At 38.2% G+C, this 20,979-nt stretch overlaps 1 protein-coding gene across 3 annotated transcripts in view; it reads right to left on the reverse strand.

Annotated features, from left to right (window-relative positions):
* Nucleotides 1–20,979, reverse strand: part of FHIT (fragile histidine triad diadenosine triphosphatase) — a 1,396,599-nt gene that overhangs the window by 1,053,514 nt on the left and 322,106 nt on the right. The window lies entirely within an intron of this gene.

Raw genomic sequence — 20,979 nt, forward strand, 5'->3', positions numbered from 1 at the left:
CATTCATCGGTCTCAGGTTTGCTAAGTATTTGATGGTGCTCATTTGTGAAATAAATAAATTCATTCCTATATTCATTCATTTGTTTAAAAATAGATATTGAGTATCCCCCTTTGTTGGTCCCTGGGAAAGGTGTTGCGGATACAATAGTGAAAAAGATATTGTCCTTTACTTCTAACTGCTCATACCGGAAGTGGAAGATGGAAACGTGGACAGCCATTACAGAGAAATGTAATAGGGACCTTAACACAACCTTAATATAAACATCATAAAAGTATGAACAAAGTACAAGGGAACAAGGAATAAAAACTATAGCTAGTATTTACTGAATATCTGTCTCACCAATCTTTATAAGCCAACTGGGTACAATCATGATCCTTCCCATTCTGCAGATGAGGAAGCTGAGGCACAGGTAGGTTAAAAAAAATTAAACAGGCCTAAATCCCCATCAGTAAGTGGTGAAGCTGAGATTCTAACCCTTGTGGTCAACTCCACAGCCCATACTTTTACACACCTCATTGTGCTCTCTCTCAATGCAAGAGTTAGGTAGTTTCAGAACAGGACTGAGATATGGGATGAGTACCTTTATCAAAGAGAGAAGGGGCAGCAGAAAGAAACATCATCAGTAAAGTCAGAACTTTGGGAACAAGGTATATGGTATGGCATATGCAGGGAACAAAGGAGTGTCCTGTATCAGGCTGAAGAAAGACTGATGGCAGATGAGACTAAAGCATAAGTTGTCCTCATTTGAAGGTCTTGAATAAATCAGTTATTTGCTTTCATTCCAACCCTACGAAGAGAATCTATCCAAGGGCATGATAAGGCAAATAATTTCCAGCATTGGAAAGTATATGACTTTTAACATTGCTTCAGGGAATATTGGTGGATACTCTTAGGCATCCAATGCATAGCCCTCAAGTATAATGAGATTAATTAATTAATTAGATTGATTAATACAACCTAGAAAATACCGTGGAAAGTACAGCGAAATCCTAAAAGATTATATTGATTCCAAGGAAAGCAGGAAGGAGTGTAGATGCATGCAGGAATTCAACTCTATCTCTCATCAGCTTTTTCTATCCAAATCCATAGTTACTGCTCAGCTTCTGAATCATCTTAGTTCACAATAAAATAGGCAGTAAATCTATATGTTAGCATTAAGAAAATTTCTTGATAGCAACAAACCAACTGTTCAAATCAGTACCACACAAAATAGATAAAGATGGTATATAGAAGCAAAAGCATCTGTTGGTCAAAAAACTCAAAATCTCTTCCACATTTGTTTCCTGATATAGAAAGAATTATCACATGAGGAGGCTCCTGGGTGGTTCAGTCGGTTAAGCATCCGACTTCAACTCAACTCATAATCTTGTGGTTTGTGGGTTTGAGTCCCGCATCGGGCTCTGTGCTGACAGACAGCTCAGAGACTGGAGCCTGCTTCAGATTCTGTGTCTCCCTCTCTCTTTACCCTTTCCCCACTGGTGCTCTCTCTGTCTCTCTCTCAAAAATGAACCCTAAAAAATTTTTTTAAATAAAGTATAATCACATACATTAGGCATTCTAATCTGTTATTTAATATGATAGTCACCAATCATACATGACTATTTAAATTTAAATAAAGTCAAATTAAATACAATTTTACTCCTTAATCCCACCAATCTTGTTTCAAGTGCTCAATAGCCATGAGGCTAGTGACCACTGTATTCGTCAGGCTACATATGACACATTTGCACCATTGCAGAAACTTCCATTAGAAAAAAATAAAGTATTTGTTTAGATAAAAGCAGTGATGTATTAGACATGCCTAATGTGATTCAGTTTATTTTTAATTTATATCATTAAATTGATCCATTTTGGAGTCTTATGAGGTTCTGAATTCTTGTCTTAATCATCTATATGTATTCCATTTCTCTTAGTATCAGGCTATTCTGCACCAAGAGACTCTCAATAGTCAGGGCCAAGCAGTTATTAGGCACCAGCTCTGTCTCAAGCTCTGTGCTAGGCAGTTCACACCTGTTAGGTCACTGAAGTTTCAAGACTCCCTGAAAGGATGGTTATCCCCATTCTAAGGATGATAAGGCTGAAGCAAAGAGAGGGCACCACATCTTTTCACAGAGAAAACTAACAAGCATTCATTTCTTCCTAAATAGACCCACTGCTCCTAGATGAAACAGAGCACAGAGACTGAATAGTTACATATTCCACAGAGGAGGTTCACTTAGAGGGAAATCAGAGTTCTTTTTCATACAATTATAGATTTTTTTAAATTGCCAAAATCATCCTGTTCTGGCAGTGGCTAAGGAGTGACTCAGAAAAGTATAGGACAAAGGGAATAAAAGGAAGTCTGCCCAGCTGGAAGAACTGAGTCAGATATGCATATCACCAGTCCCCAGCGGCTCCATACTTCTACCAGAAAGACACCCGGAGTTACTTTGTTAGAACTTCTCTTCTCCAATATCTGGATGGAATGCACATGACATTTATTTTTAATCTGATTTTCCCTTCACAAAAGCATGGAGGGTCTGACACCTAGTATCTATGATGGCATCCAGTGATTTTTGCCTCCAGGTAGTCATCTCCTATAAAGAATAGGACTGATGTGTGTAACCAAAACGATATTGCAGAAATGATGGTGTGTCCCTTCTGAGGCTAGGTCTTAACAGACATTAAAGCTTTGACCTTGTTCTCTCCCTGGAGGAAGCCAGCCAACCTACAATGAAGATATTCAAGCAGCCTGTGGAGAGGAGCCCACATGGGGGCTTCTCCCCCAACATCCAGCACCAACCTGCAGGCATATAAGAAGGACACCTTGAAGTGTATCCTCCCGCCTCAGTCAAGCTTTCAGATGACTGTAGACCTAGCTGACAGAGACACCTAGAACCACCCAGCTAAGCCTGCCCCTAATTCCTGAGCCACAGACACAGCACGAGACCATTAATGTTTACTGCAGTTTTAAGCTAACGCATTTCAGTGTAATTTGCGATGTAGGATTTGATAACTAACACAGAAAGTTTCTCAAGCTTTATGCCGTGAAGCATCTCACACGCTACTATATACATTGAGTGCTCTCTCCATAATTATATCTTATCTTGGCACCCAGGCTATAAACCTTTTGCAGGCAAGCACCATGTCTTACATATTGTTTTATTCTTCCTTCCCATGCTTATTGATTGAGTGGCTTTGTGACTTTCCTTCTTCCACTTGGACTACTGAAACCATTGTCTTTAACTCTTGGGTCTCCTCTCTTTCGAGGTCCTCCTTTTGTTTTTCTCCTAGTGGAGGAAAGCCAGAAAAATTGAACGTGTTCTATCATAATCACAATGTATCATAATCTCATAATCACAAGAGATCATACTGCCGTTTCAAAGACCAGACAAAGATTGCAAGGACCCTTGATTAATTTGTTATGATCACCTTCTTCCATAAGTAAGCTGCTGTACATGGGTGGAATAAATTACATTAGCAAATTTGCTTATTATCTATTTTCTACCCCTCGCATATAGGCTTTACCCATAAACTACATTTTTCCACACTTACTAGACATGCATGACACAACAGGTGATGTAAATTCTATATATAGTGTCTGTTTTCAAGGAACTCCTAATCAAATTTAGGAGACTTTTCATAAAGATGCTAATATTTACTCGTATTCACTTCTATGCCTAAGTAGTTCGTTAAAAATTCAAAGAGAATGAAAGCTAAGGGCCGGTGCTAACAGATCTTCAAATGAACAGGTTATTGCTATAAGCTGAATAGATCAGAGCAAGCTTCATGGAGGAACGAAGCCTTAAGACTGGTTAATGGGCATGGAGGGGGGCACTTGTGGAGATGAGCACTGGGTGTTATATGGAAACCAACTTGACAATAAACTATGTGTGTAAAAAAAAAAAAAAAAGACTGGTTAATGGTGGTAGATGTTATTATAAATGCCACCAGTGTCATCCAGTGGTCCTGAGCATAGAGATGCTTGCACATCTCAACCTCTTATGATTGACCAGAGCCATGTGACTTAGCTATACCCAAAGCGGGTATGAGAAAATGTAATGTATTTCCTTTCAGGGCTAAGTCAGAGAAAAATTCATGTTTAATTCTCCAATCTCTCTTCCCTAAGAAGGTAACATACTCTGGCTGGCACACTAAGTAAGCTGCTAGCTCCATCAGCTTGGACCCCTGAATAACCACAATAAGCAAAGTCCCCTGACAACCTGGTGAACATGAACTATGAGCAAAAAATAAACTTTCCTTTGTGTTACACTATTGGAATTTGGGAATTAACGGTGCAGCATAATCTAGCCTCTCCTAACTAAGACAGAAAGATTGGTAGCTATAGCTAATGGTCTTTAGATGTTGAGAGAGTTGGAAAATTGCAGAAGTAGAGGTAGAGGTAGTTTAAAGTCACATGTTACATGACCTTTCTCAATAACAAATCTGTGTGCATACCAGGACTTAGCTTGTTATGACATATCTTAATAGAATTCAAGGTTTTTAAATAAAAACATAAAGAAGGCTGGAAAGGCAGAGGGAGAATGAGATACTGCCCTCGGGTGATCATTACAGATCTCAGAGTAAGAGGATTATAGATGCCTGAGCCAGCAGCATTCCTTTTTCTTCACTTTCTTTTTCTTTGAGATTGCAAGTCATATATTTCCATTTGGAAAACAGTATTTCATAACCTCTAAACCTAACATGAGTCCTGTGAAACCCTAGTCTACAGTTGAATGGCCAGAAATAAAGACTTGGAATTCCTTCAAAGCTATCCCATTTTACACAGCAATGCTTTCTCTCTCTACCAAGAAAGTGCTCCTGCGTGATGAATTCCCCTCTCTTGCTGTATATTACACTTACTGCTCTATGCCTGTCACTCCCTATTCTCTTCCTAGTTGTTTGTGCCTTATTAAATTAAACACTTCGAAGCAACCAATAAGAAGCAGAAAGGCTCAAGAAGCCCTTTCTCTTATAATCAGAGCCTTCTGTTTTCTAGGAACAAATAATATTTTCCAATCAATTCAGAGGTGGGATTCATTGCCCATTTACTTTCTTTGTAACGCATTGTTCGTCCATGGGTAGCAAAGGGTCTTCAGTGAGGACATGGTGATAAATTTTACCTAAATTTTTCATAAGGACATTATCTCCCATGTTACTTCCTCAAATCAAACCTCTTTGAAATTGATCCACAAAAAGAAGTTAGGAGTCTAAAGATAAAATCCAATAGCCTAGCCATTCCTGCCTATTATTCCCAAAGTAAAGCTCCAAGCCAGACATCTCAGGATATGCATTACAACATCAGGTAGAAATTCAAAGGCACATCTAAGGTCCAAATATCTTTAAATATATGTGTGTTTGGGGGGGAGGGGGCAGGGGGAATGAGGGAGGAGAAGAGGGCACTCCTAAAATAGTTGTTTTAATTCTGTACATTTTAGAGTGTCTCAGTCTTTGGCCTTTAAACATTGTACTAGTCCAGCTTTGAAGAGATTTCCAAGGTGAGTCAAGTCCCAAGGAACTGACCTCAGAATAGTCTCTTATCTAAATAAAGTTTCCAGCCACTCAATAGGAAGAATTTGCAAAGTTTTACTAGAGATTCAAAGTATCCTTAAAACATCAAACTTGAAAATCATACCTATTTCACCTAAAAACTTTAACTCCTATAGAATATTAATTCTTCTGATTTTTGAGGAATATTATTCTTATGCCATTGGTTTTAGTGCAGAATGTATCCATACGTCTCTTTGGTCCTAAGTAACAGAAACCAAGTTAGACTAGGAAAAGATGAAAGGGGTTGTTTTTAGAAGGGTACAGAAGTGTCCCAAAGACTCAGAGGCAAAGATGCAGCCAGCTTCTTCACTGCCAGGAAAGAGAAGGCAGGCATGAACCTAGGGAATGCAGTCTCCTTCTTCCTTTGCTCCTCAATCCATATAGACAAATATGGCCACCCACAGATCTCAAGCATACCTGTCAAAATTCTGGCCTCATAGAGAGAACTGTCTGCCTATCTCTGAATCTCAAATTCCAGGAAGAAAAACCTTAGGGGGTCAACTCTGGATTAGGTATCCAACTCTAATCAAAATACTTTCTTTGGGAACCTTATTGTGATCAAACATGGGTTCATGGGCTGAGGCCCAATGACCACTCTTACAGAAAAGAAGGAGAAGCTTTTGAAAAGAAAAGATTGTTGTAGACCCCACAGCCACCCCAGAAAGACCAATATAGGTAAATGGGAGCCAGAGTTTAAGCAAGGGCCACCATGACTACAAACTGTCCCATCCACTTTGTCCAGTGATAGAACATCAAGTACTTATATGGGACAGCAACAGGGAAGGATGGTCCTTTTCTTAAAAATTATTGTTTTTAACGTTTATTTATTTTTGAGAGAGAGAGACAGAGTGTAAGCAGGGAAGGGGCAGAGAGAGAGAGGGAGACACAATCTGAAGCAGGCTCCAGGCTCTGAGCTATCAGCACAGAGCCCAATGCGGAACTCGAACTCATGGAGATGGTGCTTTCTTGATATCCAGATATCTTGCACACCTACCATTTGGTACCTTCTTTTTTCACATTCTATCAGAACCATTTAAATAAGTTATATCAAAACCATTTTTGCATATGTTATCATTGATTTCACGACGAAGGTATAGGCAGCATTATGATACCACTATGATGGATGTTGTGTTCAGCTTGTTACATAACCACCTTAGGAAAAGTCCCCTAGAATTTCTCAGAAGACCATCTCTCCTCATCAGCCTGCATGCCACCAAATTGACAGACAAAAGCAATTCACCTACCCATGATGCCACCAGCAGTCTAACAGGACACTGCTTCACCTGTGCGTTCTCAGCCTTTTTTAAAAATACTCAGCTTTTTGAATCAGAGAGATACTTTAAAAATGCCATTCTGCTTTTAAAATGGCTCTATAAAAATTAGGATGGTGGGGGCGCCTGGATGGCTTAGTCGGTTAAGCGTCCGACTTTCACTTAGGTCATGATCTCGCGGTTCGTGGGTTTGAGCCCCGCATCGGGCTCTGTGCTGACTGCCAGCTCAGAGCCTGGAGCCTGTTTCAGTCTGTGACTCTCTCTCTCTCTGACCCTCCCCTGCTCACGCTCACTCTCTCTCCTAGAAATAAAAAAAAAAAAAATTAGGACGGTGTCTAGGATTGGTGATGTTTTCAACATGTCATCCAGGAACCTGAATATTCTATTGTGTTTTTTAAAAGGATTATGCTGAGGCAGATACCAAAGGAGTTGAAATAATCAGAGAAAATCTCTTTGATCTTATGAGCAGGCAAGCACAGGTTGCAAAATCATGCTGAAAAGGACCGTATGTCGTACGCCTGCTGTGTGTCCCTATGGGTGACACACTCCTCAAAAATGCTTTAAGTTGCTATAACTGCCTGTTTTGCTTCTTTGTTGTATGAATTCTCTGCTATAAGTAAATGCTTTCAGTTCCTTCTCTATCTCATAAACACTTGTTGCCAAAAAATAAAAATGTAAAAAAAGGCAGGTATTAAACAACTCCACACATTAAAAACTTGTGGCAGGAAGTCAGGAAGCTAATTTTCTAACATGAATTGTTCAGCTCAGGGGTCTCTAATCCTATAATTCATTGTGATACCACTTCACTTTGACTCCAATAATAGATACTTTCTGTGAGACACCTTGGGGAAAGGGCAGTTAGGTATTTCACATCAGTGGGAGATCTCCCTTTGAATTCTCCCCTCCACCTCCTTCCTTCTCTTTTTTCCCTTAATTCTTCTACCCAGAAAAATTCTCAAGGAGCAAACATATCTCCCTCTCTGTATTTTCATAAGCTGGCCAATTGTGCTTCCAGGTTTCTGGGGTTTTTGGAACACAGAAAATCATGCCTCAAAAATCATTATTCTCAGTCATGAGCCCAGAACACCAGTTTTCCTCTCAAAAACATGACAAAACATGATCATCATTTCTGGTAACAAACCCTCACTCAGAATGATTCAAACAGAATACAGATTTAATGATCACCCTGAGAACCCAAGTGATACATCCCAGGAAATAATAATAAAATTTATGAAGGCCTTAAAAATTGTTTAACTCCTTTCAGGAATCTCTGAATTATAGGGTAGTAATATAACCAAGGACTGACAACAACTCACAAAAGTCCAGAAGAGTTTTACCTTTGAGTTTGTAGGCAAAGATGTTCAGATTGTTCCCCTTCGAAAAATAAAGATTATTTATTATTTACCTTCCTGTGCATCAGGCACTCCGACAACATGCCTATAACTCTTGCGTTCTTAGGTTTGAGCTTCAAGGTCTCTGAGTACATGGGGAAAGTAGTAAGGTAGTGAGCCAACCTACCTGTTTGGTTTTTTGTGTGTTTTGTATTGTTCTGTTTTGTTTTGTTTTGTAGGAAGAGAAAAGGAAAGAGAGAGTGAGAACACTCCCCAATAACTTCATAAAGAAATCTGCAAAGCAGAAGCAAAGTGAATGAATCAGAACACAGAAGGATACAATTTTCCCCTCTAGATGACTACACCAGGAGGAAGAAAGACTTGAAACCATTGAATGATTTTTCTGATAACCACCTATGGCTCTCTCCAAAGAGACACATGCAAAGTTGGGCAAGTTGTTTTCTGTCCTGTCAGGAAAACACTTAGTAACAGCCGTGTAAAAGGAAGTACTCACAGCTGCCCTGAGGAGCAGTGGGTTTGTTTGTAGTGTTGTTTCTTTCAACAAGTTCCTTTGTTGTTTTGTGTGTTCTCCCACAAAGGCCCGGCCTTCTGCAGATAGATTTGCCATTCTCTCTGCATGAATACTGTCTAGAGGTACAGAGAGCGTCTAAGCTGGCTCTAACTGATGGTCCTGGCGCTACAGGGTCCTAAGAGCGATGTGCAGAATGACAATCGAGATATTTATAGTGGCTGATCTTCTGGGATGTGGGGAAGCTTAGTTGACTTGTAGCTGTTTAGTTCCTTCTCTGAAGGAAAAAGCACTGTTTAAAATACTGAGTACATAGGGGCACCTGGGTGGCTCAGTTGGCTGAGTGTCTGACTTCGTCTCAGATCATGATCTCACTGATAGTGAGTTCAAGGCCCGCATCCAGCTTTCATTCCAGGGCCTCAACCTGGTTCCCTTGGTCACTTGCCGAGGACCCAAGTCCCTCTAGGAATGAACTCTGGCCCTCATTGGCTTCTTGAGACTTCTTCCCACCGACACACTAAAACCTACTCAGAGCCACAGACTCCACTACCTTGAGAACCTTTTCTGAGGCTTAGTACTTGCCTGACATTTGTCATTCTGTACCACATTGTGGCCCTCAATGCTCTACCACAGACTTTAACCACCTCTAGGGCCACCTTCCTACAACAGATGACATTAGCCACTCTACCCCTAACTCCCAGACTGACTGCTTATTTGAACCACTCTCTACCGGCTTACTCTTGAAACACCAGGGTAGGTCTGCCACTCAACCCAAAGAAACACTATCCTCAGTCCCTCTACCACAGTGCTAACTGGTTCACTGTGCTTGTTAAAATGGGACCTCTAGTTTAATGGGCATCTGGCATTTCATATCTTGAAATTTATCAAATGCAGGTTAATAGAGACTAAAAGATTCCTGGTTATTTGAGGGTAAAATGAAGGCAGTAGAACTGATAAGAATGGTACAAAGAATCTTTTTGAGATCTTTGTATAAGTGAGACACTGTTCTAAGCATTTTTTCCTATATTCTTGCAAGTGACCCTTATAACAATTGTGTGCAGTAGATGTGATTATAACCTCTACAGATGAGGACACTGAGACATACAGAAGTTGTGCAAATCGCCCAAAGATACACAGGTGGTAAGTAACAGACAGGAGATTGACAAGTGGGTCCCATTCTTAATAAGTATGAGAAACGTTTCAGGGTGTACATCTCTAGCTAAGAAGAGTCATTTTATCAGGGTTAACCCAACTAGAGCTCTCTGAAGAGGTGACCATACTGTGATCATAAATTGTTGACTCTGCACCTTCACATGAAAACATAACCTAACCTCAACCCACAATGATATGATTATTCCATTAGCAGGTAGGCATTTTTTAATCCTGGGACAGATAAAATTAAATAGATCTTACAGACATTGAAACCCATGGTGTTCATACTTTTTAGTTAAGTTAGGCACTAAGACAATTGGAGTATATGATGTCAAGTATTTGTCATTCTTTTTTTTTTTTTTAATATTTTATTTATTTCTAGGAGAGAGAGACAGCATGAGCAGGGGAGGGTCAGAGAGAGAGGGAGTCACAGACTGAAACAGGCTCCAGGCTCCGAGCTGGCAGTCAGCACAGAGCCCGACGCGGGGCTCGAACCCACGAACTGCGAGATCATGACCTAAGCAAAAGTCGGACGCTCAACCGACTAAGCCACCCAGGCGCCCCAAGTATTTGTCATTCTGAAGAGAATTTATACCATATTTAAGAATATAATAGATTGACTCTGTGATTCAAGTTTTAAATGTGTAATTGATGGGGGAGGAGAAGGGTAAAAATAGTTGGGGAGAGGGAGGGAGGCAAACCATGAGAGACTTGAATATTGAGAACAAACTGAGGGTTCATGAGGGGGTGACCGGGGAATGGGGGTGATGGGCATGGAGGAGGGCACTTGTTGGGATGAGCACTGCGTGTTTTATGGAATTCAACTTGACAATAAACTATGAAAGAAAAAAAATTTTTAATAAAAAAATGAATAAACATTAAAAAATAAAATGAAAAAGTGAAAAAAAATGTGTAATTAAATATTGACTTCTGATTTTAGGTAGAAAGTTTCAAGAGAATCTGATTGTAAGTGGTATTGAAATACTTAAGACAATTGGATTTATTATGTGTGAGTTTGGTATATTTGACTCAAAATATGATTTAAAAGCTTGGAACCTTGGGTTAGGGTTTTGAGCTTACCCTGTCAAGTATCGGAAGTATTTACAAAGAAAGTAAAAGTATTAAAATTGTAAGTGTCTTTTAAAATATTGATAAAGAAAGGTAACTAATTAAATGCAAAAGGTTGTTTAGAATTTGCCCTTTTCTGGCATTCATAAATTGTACGAAAAGACTGACTTTAAAAAGTTGTTTAAAAATATATAATTTTAAGGGCACCTGGGTAGCTCAGTCGGTTAAGTGTCCAAATCTTGATTTCAGCTCAGGTCATGATCTCACGATTCATGAGATAGAGCCCTATGTCAGGCTCTGTGCTGACAGCATAGAGCCTGCTTGGAATTCTTTCTCTCTCTCCTCTCTCTGCCCCTCATCCAGCTCATGTTCTCCCTTTCTCTCTCAAAACAAACAAACAAACTTTAAATATATACATCCTTAATAAACATTAATTAAAAACTCAAACTAGTATTAATATACCTCTCTGCATCCAAATGCCCTTTTTCCACTAAAAAACTCAAACTAACAGACCCATAAGCAAGAATAAGCATTCTAAAGCATAAATCTGGTCATTTCATACCGAAAATCCCCATTTGATCATCCATCACACTGAGGAGAAATCCCAAACTCCTAACCAAAGTCTCTGAGGCCATGCAAAACTGACCCCTTGACACTTATCCTACTTCATCTTCAATTATCTTCCTCCTTCTACAACACACTTACTATATCCAGTCACATTGGCCTTATTTCCTCTTTCTAGTGCATCACAAGTTCATCACTGCAGCAATACCTTTATATCTGCCATTCTCTCTACCTGGCATACTTTTCCCAAAAGTTTTTGCATGGCTAGCTCCTGTTTAACATTTAATTCTCTGCTCAAATGTCACCTCCTCCAAAAGCCTCCTCTAATTGTCCCTTCCTCCAGTAATCCCTGACAGAGTAATATAGTTTAACGTCTTAGACATAAGTTTGATGTCTGAATTATCATGCTCATTTATTGGTTCACATATTCAATTTTCCTTCCTCTCCAAATAAAATAAAATATCAACAAAAGCAAAACCTTCTCTTTCTTAAAATATTGCCTAACACATATTAGGTGCTCAATAAATATCTGTTACATGAATGAATACATTTAAATAAATAAAACTTGCCTTTGCCTTAAATGCAAAGTTATTTTAAAAACACATCCCTACAGGGGCGCCTGGGTGGCTTAGTCAGTTAAGCGTCCGACTTTCGCTTAGGTCATGATCTCACAGTTCATGGGTTCGAGCCCCGCGTCGGGCTCTGTGCTGACTGCCAGCTCAGAGCCTGGAGCCTATTTCAGAGTCTGTGTCTCCCTCTCTCTCTCTCTGACCCTGCCCTGCTCACGTTGTCTCTCTCTCTCTCTCTCCTAGAAATAAATAAAAATATTTAAAAAAAAAATTAAAAAAATAAAAACACATCCCTACATACCACTGAGTCTGTAAGACCCAGTTATCTGGGGGTTGTATGACAAATGTGATTATGTTATTTGGGGGTTAATGTCCATGAATTTCTGAAAATAGGCCAAATGCCAAGCAGAACATACAAGCAAATATGATCCCTCCCCAGGATACTTGCCATCCAAATTATAAGCATTCAAAAATCTTGGCAAGATGCCTATGCTAATAAGAAAGTGATCCAGTATTCATGAGAATTTGAAAAGCCATTATTTTTGCCTGAAATCATCTTGGCTTTTCCATAATTAATATGTCATTATCATCAGAAGGCTAAGAGATCAGGACGGTAAAAGCATTGCTTCATATAACAACACTCATAGGAACGATGGTGTTATGCGAAATACCACAGTGACTTTTGAAAAAGGAAAATAATCCAAAATCTGAGGCTAATGAATGAAGAAACTGACTAAACAGAAAGAAGATAGAAACAGTTGGCATCAAGACAGAAAGGTAGGTGTTTAAGCTAATCCAGAAATGGAAAACATGTTCCAGAGATGCCTGGGAAGAAACAACTTCCAAGTACTCGTGGGCCATAGGAAATGATATGATCAGAGTCCTATGTTCAGTATGTACCTCGTGTTTTTTCTTTCATGGTTCTTCTTTGATTTGGTCAGGAAGAAAGTGGTCTTGGATGTCTGCTAATCCATTCCTCCATTGCCAGAGGCCTGCTCCGGCCAGGTCCAGGGGTCCCTGAAGGATGGACGGTGTCGGCGAGGGAGGGAGGAGAGAGCCCCAAGATTCTTTCTGATCACCAGGCAGACATCTCTGCTCTGACTGGGGCTCAACTTTATTTTATAATTAAGTGTTTGGGGGGGGACGGCACAGAAGTGGCATTTGCCTTAGACAATGATTTCTGATGACAAACTTCTTTGATATGTAAGAATTTCCCAGGACATTGATTTGTAGAAGACTCCTGCATAACCTTTATCAATAGAGATTGAGGTAGGTGATTTAGATGCTTATCCTGTGGGGAAGGAAGGTATCTTTAGCATACAAGACAATGTTTTTAACATAAAAAGGGTGAAGTTCCTTCTTTGTGAGCAGGGCTCAATAGCTTGTTTAAGGAGTATTAAGAAAAACAGGTCTTTCAGGAAACACCTTCACTCCCATAATCACAAAAGAAGAAGTTCCTCAATATGTTCTTTCACAGGGAGCAATCAACATATTCAAGGTCAGAATAAGTCACTCCAAATACTGATCACAAATGCCTTGGGGGGCGAGTGCTCCAAGCAGAAACAATTGGGTGGGGATGGATATCTGTCCTTAACTCTAAATTAGGCTCTTTGTCTCAGGGCCAGACTCAATTGTAACTCTTGTGTTCTTAGCCCCCTTTATTATCTAAGTCTTGGATCTGCAAGGCCCATAGGAAGAGCCTTTTGACAATCCTCCACAATGCTTTCATCTGAAGTCTCTTTTGAAAAGGCAGAAATATGCTTTTCCTTATGAGCAATCTGTGTGGGGAATATCGGTCTGATCTGGAATATAGTGAGGGCTGGTCAATACCAGCAGCCTCGTTTCCAACATGAGCCAGTAGAAGCAGAAGGAGATACCAGTTTTGGTATCTCAAGGCAGGAGATGTGCAAACGCTGCCATTTCCTCGCTGTGACTTTCATCCAGTGAGGCCAATGTGGCTCCCAGCACTCCATTCTCTCAGCTTTCTATCCCTACATCCAACAAGAAAGGCAGGTATGGTCTGTACTAGAGTATGCTGGCAATTGGTAGAAATGTCTGCCCAGAATTCCAGTTTATAGCATACCTTGGTCTATTTCCAGAATGAATCTAAGAAACAATTAGATCAATAAACTTCTAGCATCTTTTTTTAGACTAACATCTGCAAACATGTCATGCATGTTGTGCATTTTTAAACATGTGTGTGTGTGTGTGTGTGTGTGTGTGTGTGTGTGTGTAAAAGAATTCATAGGAAAAACATTTTTTATAGCTAGGAAATCATTTGTCCCTTTTGACAAAGTGGTATATTTCCTTTTGTAGCTGCTAATGGCAGTCACAAAGCTCACTTCTTTTTTTGCTTTGTTTTTCTTGTGTTAGTGATCCAAGAAGCTCAGAGCTCATAGTAAGAGTATTCTTATTTGAGATTATCTCAAGTAACTTCTTCCCTCTTTCTCCTTTTTCCTGCCTTGACCTCAAATTTACAGATATGTTTAGATTTTTGTTGTTGTTGTTCTTTCCACATGTGTATTTTCTTGTGGGTTGGTAAAATTTGCTTGGGAAGTGTTTGTGATAAAAGGAATGAATAATTCAGTAGAATTTTGAAACTGTTTTACAAAGAAAAAAAAGTATGTTCTGGGTTCTCACCAGATCGCAGTAAATGTCCAGCAATAGCTCAGAGCTGAGGTATACCCAGAGAACTGGGTGATGGAAGAGCAAAGAATACTTAAAAACAAGGAATTTTAGTCTAGAAGTACTATTTTCTATGAAACATAAAAGGAAAACTTCCATATAAAGCCTGGCTGATCTTTGTGGAGTTCCATCGGGGAAATAAATGAATATCTGAGATAAAAGGAGTCTTAGAGATCTCTACTCCAATCTCCTTGACTTGGACTAGGGAAAGTCTAAATCTATAAAATCCATTTAATCCACAGAGATTAAATGACTCTTTCAAATAAACAGGAAGTTGGTAATTGAATTATGCCTGGAATCTGGGCCCTGCTTTCCAGGCTCTGAGTTTGCTAATATTTGAGAAACTATGAACACTGGAAGGAAGATTTTAGTCTGACAAAATTTTAACATGTTAGGGCAAGTTCTATGTTCTACAGACACCAGTAAAAATTGCACATCACCAGTTAAAATATATTTAAGTACTTAATCTTTCTCTAATGCTGTTCGATATATGAAATTTATTGTTTGTTTATTTTAAGTAAACTACAGTTCTGAATGTTTCAAATGGAAGCAACGAGGTAAGAGTACAAGGAATACAAAAATTATAATTAAATTTCTACGTGCCAAATTCCAATCATCCTGAGTTTCTTCTGCAATCAGTGTCTGGATCTCCCAGTTCCTCCTACATCCAGAGCTTTAGATCCTTTTACAATTTTTTTTCAGGAAATAATGTATAGGTTTATCAATCTCCTTTAAATGTTAGCTTTCCAATAACAATGCAAACTTTCTCTATGTCTTGACTGACTCTTAGCAGGAAAAATAAAGTCATTGCGTACTTATATAAATGAAAAGTTTCATAGGCAGCAACCAACTGGTTGATGCTTATTTCAACACATTTAAAGTAATACTCAATTATATTCAACACCTTTACAAGTAGGTACATCCAAAGTGAGCAAAAAAAAAAAAAAAAAAAGAGGAAGAAGAATTTTATTTGGATAGGAGGGAAGCAATAATCCTGTACCTTTCTTTTTTTACTTTTTATTTTGAGACAATTATAAATTCAATGTAATTATAAGAAATAGTAGGGAGATCTCTTGTGTACCTTTCACCCAGTTTTTCCTCCATGGTAACAGCTTCTGTAAGTACAGTGAGATACCAAACCCAAGATATTGACATTGGTGCAATACATCAACCTTACTCAATTTCCATCAGTGGTACATTCACACATTTGTGTGAAAATCCATTTTTAATAGCTCCAACTTATTTAGCATTTCTATGATCTGGTTAGTCCTTACAAAACTAATTTACTAGTTAGGAAAGTAACACAGGAGACAATAGTGAGGATGTGAAACTCAATCAATAATTCTGAAGGCAGAGTTCCTTATACTACTCAATAGAGGTGAGAAGTCTGCATGAATGTTTGGATCCTTTTGAGAATTTTGTATATAGCTGTTCCTCAAAATACTCAAATGAAATATTGGCAAAAACAGTACATACAACAAAGGAGAATATCAAAACCATGAATCAAAAAAAAAAAAAAAAAAGNTTACCAGACAGTGCAAAAAGATAAATAGGGTGAGACATGTAACCCTTATTGCCAAAGAAGAAAATACACAGATTCTTCAGGATGCAGAAGTTTTAAAATGTATATATGTGATTGCACATGCCCCATGCTTGCTCCATTGCATTTTTTTATTCAAAGTTCATAAACACCCAAAATAAAACTCTGTCAAAGCAGGCTTAATATATTAATAAAGCTATTTTTAAAACCATACCCCAGGAGGCGCCTGGGTCCAGTCCATTAAGCGTCTGCCTTTGTCTCGGGTCATGATCTCATGGTTCATGGGTTCCAGCCCCATATCAGGCCTTTTGCTATCCACAGAGAGCCCACTTCATGTCCTCTGTCCCTCTCTCTGCCCCTTCCCCACTTGCACTCTCTCTCTCTCTCAAAAATAAATAAATAAAGGGTGTTATATGCAAACCAACTTGACAATCAACTATGGAAGGAAGGAAGGAAGGAAGGAAGGAAGGAAGGAAGGAAGGAAGGAAGGAAAGAGAAAGAAAAATACACCCCACACTGATGGTAGTTACATATATGGAGAGCATAACATAATATAATGACTTGTTAAATCACTATGAATCACACTCAAAACTAATGTAACATAGTGTCAACTATACTTCAATTACATATACACAGTAAAACCTTGGATGGTGAATAACTGGTTCTGCGAGTGTTCCACATTTCTAATAAATTTTAACTTAACAAGTGATATCTTGCAAAACAAGTAGTACATGACACCGAACATCACGTGATCACAACTGAGCCAATGATTCTTGAATGAGCTTTGATATAAAAGTGCTTCCAAGTATAAGAATGTTTTTGGAATGAACTGTGTGCACAAACCAAGTTTTCACCTTTTTTTTTTTTAATTTATAACTGTTGTACTTGCCAATATTGACTACTGTCAATTCTTCCCCTGTACCTTCCTGTTACTCCTACTTCAAGGGGGGAGTCTATCACCTTCCCCTCAGTTATGGGCTGGGCTGGCCTATCGGCTCAGGCTAATAGAAGGCACACTTGTAACAGTGTTCTCATTCCATGTGTGATAGTTAAAAAGTCTGGCAGCTTCCACTTTGGAGCTTTCTGGAGAAGTTAGCTGCCATGATGTAAAGAAGCTCACGCTAGACTACCAAATGATAAAACACTTTGTGGTGAGAATGAGGTAATGTGGACAGCATCAACATACAAGATACCAGAGTAAATCTTTCTTTGACCATGTGGCCAGGAAATCTGCAGACTAAATGCAACCCAGTGAATGATCCAGCCTATTCCAAATGGAGCAAACAACTGGCCAGCTAAGTCACACTCCAATTCCTGACTCATCGAACCTTGAGCAATAATGAATCATTATTGCTTTACACCACAAAGTCCCAGGTAGTTTGTTAAAAGCAATCAATAACTGAAATAATGACCAAAATGTAATCTGAACATTCCTTCTAAAAGTTTTCAAGTTTAGCTGTATGCATCTAGGAGCTAACTGGGATCCTCCACAGAACCCAGGGGAAGTGGCCAAGAGCCACTTCACCCAACTTTTCCCTCCCATTTACGCCAATGATAACACAAGGTTGTGAGAATCTCTCTGGAGGAAGTTTGTACACAAATCTGGTGCTGAAAACTTCTGTAGTAGCCATCTGAGTGACAGGCATCCAGATCACCTAGCTTGTACACCGCAATGGGCTTGCACTCATGAGTCCCACAGGACTGTAGCAATTTAAGAAACAGTCTTAAAACAGATGCAGGAACACCCTTACTCCATAGCTATACACCTTGGCTTGATACACAGGAGGCATACAAGAATACCTATCTCCCAGCTTCTCTTTGGAAAGGGTTTAAGTGCATATTTTCTCTGCATTGGCCTGAGGGTTTGGTTTCTAATCAGCCTGCCTCTAGGCACTGACCACCATCCTCCCCTTTGGGACTCTGAAGGCTTGTGGCATATTGTCAAGTGCTCATAGCCACTAAGAACAAACACAGTAGCTTGAACAAGCACAAAGGATTGAGTGGCAATGAGAAACGTGCCCTGGGTTGATTGACAAGGTTCATCTCCTACACAAGACCTGCCTGTCAAAACTGGAAGAGGTACCTGTTTTATCTAATGCACAGAAACCAACACAAAGTCAAGGAAAATAAAAAAAACAGGGGGATATGTTCCAAATAAAAGAACAGGATAAATCTCAAGAAATTGATTTTAATGAAATGGAGATAAGGGATTTACCCAACAGAGAGTTCAAAATAACCATCATAAAGACGCTTCCCAAGATTAGGAGAGCAATGCATGCACAAAGTAAAAATTCATCAACACAGAAACAGAAAATATGTTAAAAGTACCAAACAGGGGACCTGGGTGGCTCAGTTGGTTAAGCATCCCTCTTTGGCTGAGGTCATGATCTCACGGTTTGTGAGTTCAAGCCCCATATAGCAGAGACTCCTTGGGACTCTCCCTCTCTCTCTCTGCCTCTCCCTCACTCTCTCTCTCTCTCAAAATAAATAAATGAGCTTAAAAAGTTAAAAAGATAAAAAACACCAAACAGAAATCATAAAACCAAAGAACACAATAACAGAACTGAAAAACTCAATACAAGGGTTAAATTGTAGAATAGATGAAGCAGAAGAAGGATGAGTGAACTTTAATAAAAGACAGTGGAATTAGTCCAATTAGAGAAGCAAAAGACAAAGAATAAAAAAGAGTGAAGATATCTTAAGAAACCATTAGGCAGACCAGTATGCACATTACAGGATTATAGGGGTTTCATAAGGAGAAGAGAGAAAGAAAGGGACAAAAAGTTTATTCAAATAAAAATGGCTGAAAACATCTCTAACCTGTGGAAAGAAACAAACGTCTGGATCAAAGAAGACAAAGAATTTTCAAGATGAATCTGAAGAAATCCACAGCAAAACACATTAGAATTAAATTGTCAAAAGTTAGAGATAAAGAGAGCATCTTAAAAAGACCAAGAGAATAGTAATTTGTTATATTAAAAATATCCATAAGATTATCAGTGAATTTTTTCGTAGAAATATTTCAGGCCAGAGGGAATAAGATGATATATTCAAAGTGCTTTTAAAAACAAAATCCCTGTCAACCAAGAATACTCTACCCTACAAAGTTGTCTTTAAGACTTGAAGATGAGATAAAGACTTTTCTAGACAAACAGAAGTTGAAGGGTTTCATCACCACTAGATCAGCCTTATAAGAAATTCTAAAGAGAGTTCTTCAAGCTTAAACAAAAGGATGCTAATTAGTTATATAAAATACAGGGAAGTATAAAACTCACTGGTAAAGGTAAATAAATAGATAAATTCAGAATACTCTAACATTGACATGGTAGTGGGTAAATCACTTATAAATCCAGGATAAAGGTGAAAAGACAAAAGTATTAAAAATAACTATAACTACAATAACTTGTTAATGGATAAACAATATAAAAAGATGTAAGTTGTGACACACACACAAAAAAAACATGGCAGGATTGTAAAACAGGGAAAGCTCTTGTGAGCATTTGAAGATAAGTTGTCATCAACTTAAAATACAATATTATAAATATAAGATATTTTACGTAAGTCTCATGATAACCACAAAGCAAAAACCTAGAATCGATACTCAGTAGATAAAGAGAAAGAAATCAACGCATACCCATACAGAAAATCATCAAATCACAAAGGAACACAGCAAGAGAGAAAGGACCAAAGGAACTATGAAACAATAAGAAACCAATGAACAATATGTCAGTATAAATCCATAGCCACGAATGAAATAATTTATTCTATCAAAAGACATTTATTTATCAGAAGATAAAGAGTGGACAAATGGTTAAAAAACAAGATCCAACTATCTGCTGCCTACAAGATTCTCACTTTAGCTTTAAGGATACGTATAGACTGAAAATGAAGGAATGGAAAAAGATATTCTATGCAAATAGAAATAAGAAAGTAAAGGTACTAATATTTATATCATACAAAACAGACTTTAAGTCAAGACTATAACAAGAGAAAAAGAAGGTTATGTAAGGAAAATGGGTCAATTTATCAAGACAGTATCATAATTGTAAATAGTTATACACTCAACAACAGATTAAATATACAAAGCAAATATTAACACAACTGAAGAGAGACATAGACAGCAATGCAATAATCGTAGAGACTTCCAATATCCCACTTATAACTACTTAGACAGAAAAACAAAAGAAAACAATGGACTTAAACTACACATAGGGTCAGATGTACCTAACAAACATTTATAACAAAGAGGAAGTCAGNGGATAGGCCATATGTTAGGCCACAAAACAAGTCTTCATAAAGTTAAGAATTATGATTATTATAAAATTGTAAAAGAAATTTTATTATTAAATTTATAATAAATAATAAATTTATTATTGAAAATTATAAAAGAAATTTAAAATGACACAAATAAACAGAAAGATATTCTACATTTATGAATGATAAAATTAATAGGATTAAAATGTCCCCACTACTCAAAATGATCTAAGATTCAATGTAATCCCCTTTCAAAATCCCAACGACATTTTTCATAGAAATAGAAAACAAAGCAATCCTAAACTTCATTTGGAACCACACATATCCCAAAGAACAAAGCAATCTTGAGAAAGAACAAAGCTGGAAAAAAAATTCTTGGTTTCAAACTATACTATAAAGCTACAGTAATCAAAACAATATGGTATTGGCATGAAAAGATACATACAGATCACTGGAACAAAATAGAGAGCTCAAAAATAAACCCAG

The sequence above is a fragment of the Crocuta crocuta genome, unplaced genomic scaffold (assembly GCF_008692635.1).
Source record: "Crocuta crocuta isolate KB4526 unplaced genomic scaffold, BGI_CrCroc_1.0 scaffold213, whole genome shotgun sequence".
NCBI classification, from domain to species: Eukaryota; Metazoa; Chordata; class Mammalia; order Carnivora; family Hyaenidae; genus Crocuta; species Crocuta crocuta.